The sequence below is a fragment of the Sinocyclocheilus grahami genome, unplaced genomic scaffold (genome assembly GCF_001515645.1).
Source record: "Sinocyclocheilus grahami isolate Dianchi unplaced genomic scaffold, SAMN03320097.WGS_v1.1 scaffold819.1, whole genome shotgun sequence".
NCBI classification, from domain to species: domain Eukaryota; kingdom Metazoa; phylum Chordata; class Actinopteri; order Cypriniformes; family Cyprinidae; genus Sinocyclocheilus; species Sinocyclocheilus grahami.
The window spans coordinates 12,909-19,885 of NW_015505998.1; the positions used below are offsets into that span (position 1 = coordinate 12,909).

Consider the following 6,977-nt stretch of genomic DNA (forward strand, 5'->3'; position numbering starts at 1 on the left):
GAGGCGGTCAAGGAAATGGTCAGGGAAGTGGAAATGGTCAGGGAGGCGGTCAGGGAAATGGTCAGGGAGGCGATCAAGGAAATGGTCAGAGAGGCGGTCAAGGAAATGGTCAGGGAAGTGGAAATGGTCAGGGAGGCGATCAAGGAAATGGTCAGGGAGGTGGTCAAAGAAATGGTCAGGGAAGTGGAAATGGTCAGGGAGGCGGTCTTTGAAACTTTCATAGGAATTTTGCATGGGCACCTACTGGAGATCTTTTCCATTCAGTGCTTTATTCATATGGCATGTTTTCCCACTTTGCTCAAACAGTTTGGAAAGATTGTCGCCCCCGCCCCCCTTCCCTCAAATAAAAAAAATGCTAGGAATGACCCTAAAATGTTGCTTTTTTTTATTGCCTGCGTTTTTTTTTCCGCACCATGGTCAGGGAGGCGGTCAAGGAAATGGTCAGGGAAGTGGAAATGGTCAGGGACATGGTCAGGGTGGCAGTCAGGGAAATGGTCAGGGAAGTGGAAATTGTCAGGGAGGCGGTCAGGGAAGTGGAAATTGTCTGGGAGGCGGTCAAGGAAATGGGCAGGGAAGTGGAAATGGTCAGGGAAATGGTCAGGGAGGTGATCAAGGAAATGGTCAGGGAGGCGATCAAGGAAATGGTCAGGGAGGCAGTCAAGGAAATGGTTTGGAAAGATTGTCGCTCCCCCTGGATATTTAGAAAAGTATTAGCCCATTTTTACAAAATATACCACATTATGTCATGGGGACTCAAGTGGCACCAAATGCTAGGAATGACCCTAACATTTTACTTTTTTTTTTTTTTTGCCTGCGTTTTTTTTTCCGCACCATCTGTAGACTCTTTACTTTTTTTTGTCTTGTCATGGAGGTTCTTCAGCTGGTCAGGAGTGACAGATGCATCTGCCTCATGGGCTGCAATCAGTTTCTCTATAGCTGCCTGTCATCCTTTTTTAATAAATACAAATACAGTACAGAAAAATTGTACAACTTTAAATTGTACTTGAGTATAATTTTCAAGTACTTTTTACACCCCTGGGATGTGGGCTGTCAATGTTCCGCCAGGTCTTTGAGGAGCACAGCGGTGCATGTGGCGCATTCAACTCCAAAGCCGAAACGACAGAGTAAAGGCAAAGTTGTATTCTACTGATCATGCTCTATAAATGAACTTTTCCACGCCATTCTAATTTATTGAGATGCACCTGTATATTTAGTCAACCTTGTCCTGTTTTTGTTTAGTCAGGTTTTAGTGACATTTTCGTCTTGCTGTATAATGGTTAAGCCCTTAACTGTCAGCCTCCCACCTTGGCACTCTTTTAATTTGTTGTCCTTTTTCTCTATCAAATATTTTAGTAATCATCATAAATTATATATTGTTTGAAAGCCTAGAAGACCAAGATTCATCCTGTGAAAACCATTTTGAAATCGGACATTGCGTTACTATGGAAATGGTACTTTAAAATCTTCTGGTGGTCTCCTCCCCCTTAACGGGCGGTGTCAAGTGTCATATTACAAAATCCATTATGGTCTTTTACAATCAAAACTTTTTAAAATCTTGACAAAACATATCATTGGAAAGGTCTGAGTCTCAGGATTCCATATTTTGTGATAGACGTAATATTGACCGAGAAATCTAGATATATGTGACAGAAAAATGCATCAAAAAAATTCAATGGAGTTTTGATGGCACCCAGTGGCTGTTTGTGGTATAACACCCTAAATACAATCTCACAGAAACCTCCATTTTTTTTCATTTTAACTAAGGCTTTAGTTTTTTTGTGTGTGTTTTTATTAGCAATTTTAGAGTAAAACCTCTTATGTAAAATATTTATTTTATATAAAATATAATACAAAATTGTACAGTGCATGTTCTTTACTGAAAATTGTAACTTCTATCACTTTTTGATATTTTCATTTTTTTTAAATAAGTCCACTTCTGCAACAATCTACTGACTATCTTCTTTAAAAAGAGACCAACCTTTCCTATGTATTCCAAAGTAGTTGTGTTTAGAAGTATACAATACTTGATGTTCAATTTATAGTAATTGCTTACTATTAACACATGTAATGCGGAGCTGCACCACTGGGGGTGCTCTAGTGGGAAATGGTGTTGAGTAATGCAAAGAACAAGAAAAAAAGGAGTGTGTTCTGTAAAACAGTTAAAAACACAAAAGTGTTCATGAATTATAACAATTTAAGTTTGGATAGTGCACTTTAATGCCTATTTTAAAAAATGGGGGGTGACCGTTAAGGGGTTAAAGTGGGGCGTAGGCACTCTGATGAAAGGCCCCCCGAGTTTATTATACACATATAGCCTAATATTTGTTAAATAATTATTGTTTAATCTATTTTAACACAATTAGAGAACTATTATAACATCTCAAATAACTAAAATAAATTCTTTGAATTAAAATAAATGCATAATTCTTGATGAGTTTGATTGACAGCAGTGTCAGCCAATTGTTATCCAGGCTGTTTCGGGCATGTAAATTCGTGCGTGTGCACCCATTCAGTTGGACTGTAATTTGCAGCTATGTTAGAAAATGCTAGAAAAACAGCAGCAATACATAATTCTGTAAAAAAGACTTTTAAAAACTCGCACTGACGAGGGAGAGAGCGTGTCCATCAGCCCGCAAGTAATGGTAAGACTTTCAGTTCCATGCGTGAACCGGTTCATTCTGTGAAGCCGGGAAACACTACTTTTCAGGCCGATTATGAATGTCATTTGAGCTAGTGTTCAAAGTCGTTTGGTGTGCGGTGTCTAAAGAATTTAAGACCAGCTGTTGCCAGTCGTCCACACAAAGAGTAGCCTATTTTTTTTATTTATTTGTTAATTTTTTTATATAATTTTTGTGACTGATGCCGGCGATTAACTGCACGTGTTTCCTAATTTGTAGGCCTATTAATTTAAATAACGAATTAACAAAAAATACACAAACATGACATTTCTGAATAAAATAATTGTATACACTTTAGTTATATCTAATTTGGCATTTTCAATTAACATAGACCTGTTACATTCTTCTTATTAGCCTATTAGGCCTACACAGTAAAATTCAAGGGGTAAAGTTAAAGGGGTAGTAATGGTAAGACTTTCAGTTCCATGCGTGAACCGGTTCATTCTGTGAAGCCGGGAAACACTACTTTTCAGGCCGATTATGAATGTCATTTGAGCTAGTGTTCAAAGTCGTTTGGTGTGCGGTGTCTAAAGAATTTAAGACCAGCTGTTGCCAGTCGTCCACACAAAGAGTAGCCTATTTTTTTTATTTATTTGTTAATTTTTTTATATAATTTTTGTGACTGATGCCGGCGATTAACTGCACGTGTTTCCTAATTTGTAGGCCTATTAATTTAAATAACGAATTAACAAAAAATACACAAACATGACATTTCTGAATAAAATAATTGTATACACTTTAGTTATATCTAATTTGGCATTTTCAATTAACATAGACCTGTTACATTCTTCTTATTAGCCTATTAGGCCTACACAGTAAAATTCAAGGGGTAAAGTTAAAGGGGTCATATGATGCGATTTCAATTTTTCCTTTCTCTTTGGAGTGTTACAAGCTCTTGGTGCATAAAGAAGATCTGTAAAGTTGCAAAGACTAAAGTTTCAAATCCAAAGAGATATTCTTTATAAAATTTAAGAGTCAGCCACGCCTACCTAAAATGGCTCGTTCTAACACGCCCCCACATGTCTACCTCACTATGTGGGAAGATTTGCATAACGCCGCCCAAATGTTCACGCAAAGAAAGAAGGCGTAACTTTTATTCTCACTGTAGTATTGTTGCCGCTGCCGCCATGTTGTGAAGGCGCTGTGTGCTTCGTTGTGAAAGCGAAACTACTTTGTTTGGTCTTCCAAAAGAGGACGATATCCTAGAGCTGACCTGTGCTGGTCGCTGAGGGCTGTTCGTAAAAAGTTTATTTTTGTTATATACAGGAAACGGTCATAGTTACAGGGTTTCTTTTAATGGCACAAACCAGCAAAAATTGAGCACAAACGAACGGCACCGGTTTGGAGAGATTTGGACGTCATGGGGTGGAGAGTGACATCACTGCCCAGAATTGTTTTTGTTATTTCTAAAAAGGGGAAATATATTTGACATTCATTTCAACAGCACAAATCGAGCACAAACGAATGACACCAGTTTTGTGCGATTTAGACGAACTGGGGTGGAGAGTGACATCACAGCTCCCGAAAATATTGGTTCTATCTAAGGAAGGAAAATAGATACAGTGTTTGTTTTAACGGCACAAACGGGCACAAATCGAGCACAAACGAACTGTCACGTGTGACGTCACACGGTCAAAAAAGTAATGTTTAATAACTCAAACACCAAACCAGCACAAATGTTCGTTTTTGCGACACAAATCCGCACAAACGAATGGCATAGTTTTGGTGATTATTTATTTTTATGGGGTGCCAACTTCACGGAGGTGTTTCACACTCGCGCATGAACAAGGCCTTTGTGATCTTCTTGAAGGAGCAGAGTTTGGTTGGTCGGTTGATTGAGAGTGGAGTGTGGGTAAGTGGTGTTTTATATGTTATTTCACGCTGGTTTCAATTTCAACAAAAGTTGCAATTTCTAATGTGCCACCGTTCATACCTAACTGAAATTGAGCGAGAAACTTACTAGCGGAATAAAAATGATTCCGCTAGGTTGTAAGAATCAAGCATTAAAACACGTACTGTCATTTAGACGCCAAGTGTTTGTTTTTGGAATCATCGTCTTCAGATATCTCTTTTCGCGTTCAGCATGAAGGGAAGTCCTATATGATCTATGGGAATACTGGCAGCCTAAAATGTTTTGAGTGTGGAGATATTGGACATAAGAAAAATGTCTGTCCATGTCCACACAAAAACCAAGTTGAAATAAATGAAAATACAAATGGAACTGAAGTTGTTTTACCAACAGAAGAAGTGCAGAGAATTGAAGTAGGGAAAGATCAGGTTGATATGGAAAAAAATGAGGATTCAAATTGTCATGCTGTGCAGGAGAGTGAAAGTAGGCCTATAGTAAGTAAAGTAGTTGAGGAAAACAGTGGAAGAAGTGTTGAAGCAGAAAGGTCTGACCCCATTGTATTTTTGAAATGGAAAATATAGGGCAAAAAGGTGAAGATCACTCTTTTGTTTCACAGATAGAATTGATCATGGAATAGAGGAAGGTAATGATGATGATAATATGTCTGAAATGTCTGATATTTCTTCTCAGTGTGGGGATGAACAGTTGTATAGTGATGTTACGTTCTGTGTCGAGGCTTCAGAGCGTGTGTCAAGAAATCCCAGTGTAGTGCCGAAATTTGCACCCTGCTAGATTATGCACCCCCTAGTATTGGTAGGTTTAGGAGTAGGTGTGGGGGAGGGGTTAGGATTAGGCATTTAGGTAGCAACTTCAACGAGGGGGTGCAGAATTCAGCACAACACCGGCAGCTTTCAGTGAAGCACGTATCGAGGCTTGTGTCGCTGTAGAGCAATGACGTCATTGATGACGTCCGAAGCCTCGCTTGGCCTGACTGGTTCAGGAAGCGGTTTGAATATTGTAAATTCAAAGTCCTTTGCCCTGTTAAACTCAGCCACTTTCCAGTTTTAGGCTAATAATATTGCCCCTCTTGCCTATTATGAGCGAAGACTTGATTTACACACATTTTATAGCCCCATTCATTTCAAGCCAATACGATTATTACACAATTATGTTGTATTATGTTTTACACTCATTGTAAAATACACATTATATTCATATGAATAGATTAGTCTGTGGAAATTGATTTTTTTTTTCTAAGCCTTAACTGGCGCAAAACAGTGTATCATAGATCACATCAGGTCATCTTCTGTAATGTATCTGCATGTTTTACACTCTTTGGCCACCAGGTGGTATTGTGAGCAAATGAAGCCTCGAGAAACGAACCCTTTTGTGATCCACTTGGATGAAAAGCTTCAATGCTTCATAAGGCTTCATCTCGCCATCACTACAATTGTACACTTTAAAAGAAATCAATGATTTTCTGGATGAAACTTTTGGCAGAAAGTTTGAAGTAAGAGAGTTTTTTCCAGATGTTAATTTCAGTAATAAAAATACAGAAATCAGTAGGTTTCGAGGAACTTAGTAGAAGGAAAAGGTTTAGACTGAAGAAAATTGTAACAAAATTAAGGAAAGGAAAATGTGCGGCTACAAGACTAAGACTGTCTAATGTCACAAAGGGTGAATCTTCTCTTCCATTTTAAATTGTTTCTCCTTTTTATTCTTCTATTCTTTTTTTCTTCATTTTTTAAATGAAGGATCCATTAATATAAATGGAGGGAGGGGGAAAAAATAAAAGAGCAGCTCTATCTAAATGTATACATACAAAAACCATTAATATTGCTTTCCTAAAGGAAACTCATAGTGATCAGATAGATTAAATAGACTGGAGTATGTGGTGGGAGGGAAACATTTTCTTTAGTCATGGCTCTAATTTAAAGGGGTCCTATTATGCTCTTTTACAATGTCTTGATTTTGTTTTGGAGGTGTACTAGAACATGCTCTCATGCTTGGTGGTTCGAAAAACGCATAATTTTTTACATAATTAACATGATTACCTTTCTCCCCATCCTGGCACAAACGGCTCGATTAGTTCCGGGTTTGATGAAGGCCCGCCTTCCGAAAAACAAAATGTGTTGTGATTGGTTAGCTGTCCCAGTGCATTGTGATTGGCGAACAGCTTAGACTGTGTTTCAGTACTGCCCCACCCCTTGCCAAAGCAGCAAGTTCCGTCTTCTCCGGTTTAGTTAAGGATGGCATCAGTATTGCCATATCAATTTGAGCCGGATTCAGACCCAGAGAATATTGAACAAGAGGATCGCGCAGAACCTTTGCACGCACGGATATTTTTTTAGGCTAAATCACGTTTTAGATAGGATTTACTATGTACAAATAAGTGTATATGTATTATTTTTATTGTTATTTAATTCTAACATTATAACATGAATTGCAGT

The 6,977-nt window shown here is 38.3% G+C and overlaps 3 long non-coding RNA genes across 3 annotated transcripts in view; all 3 read left to right on the plus strand.

Moving 5' to 3' along the window:
- Positions 1 to 105, plus strand: part of LOC107562343 (uncharacterized) — a 461-nt gene extending 356 nt beyond the window's left edge. Inside the window, exon 3 of the long non-coding RNA XR_001605975.1 lies at positions 46 to 105. This is a non-coding gene — a long non-coding RNA (uncharacterized lncRNA). The remainder of the gene's footprint in view (positions 1 to 45) is intronic.
- Positions 1 to 332, plus strand: part of LOC107562342 (uncharacterized) — a 1,828-nt gene extending 1,496 nt beyond the window's left edge. Inside the window, exon 4 of the long non-coding RNA XR_001605974.1 lies at positions 202 to 332. This is a non-coding gene — a long non-coding RNA (uncharacterized lncRNA). The remainder of the gene's footprint in view (positions 1 to 201) is intronic.
- A 4,038-nt stretch (positions 333 to 4,370) lies between these two features.
- LOC107562344 (uncharacterized) overlaps positions 4,371 to 6,977 on the plus strand; it is an 8,735-nt gene continuing 6,128 nt past the window's right edge. The window contains exon 1 of the long non-coding RNA XR_001605976.1: positions 4,371 to 4,443. This is a non-coding gene — a long non-coding RNA (uncharacterized lncRNA). The remainder of the gene's footprint in view (positions 4,444 to 6,977) is intronic.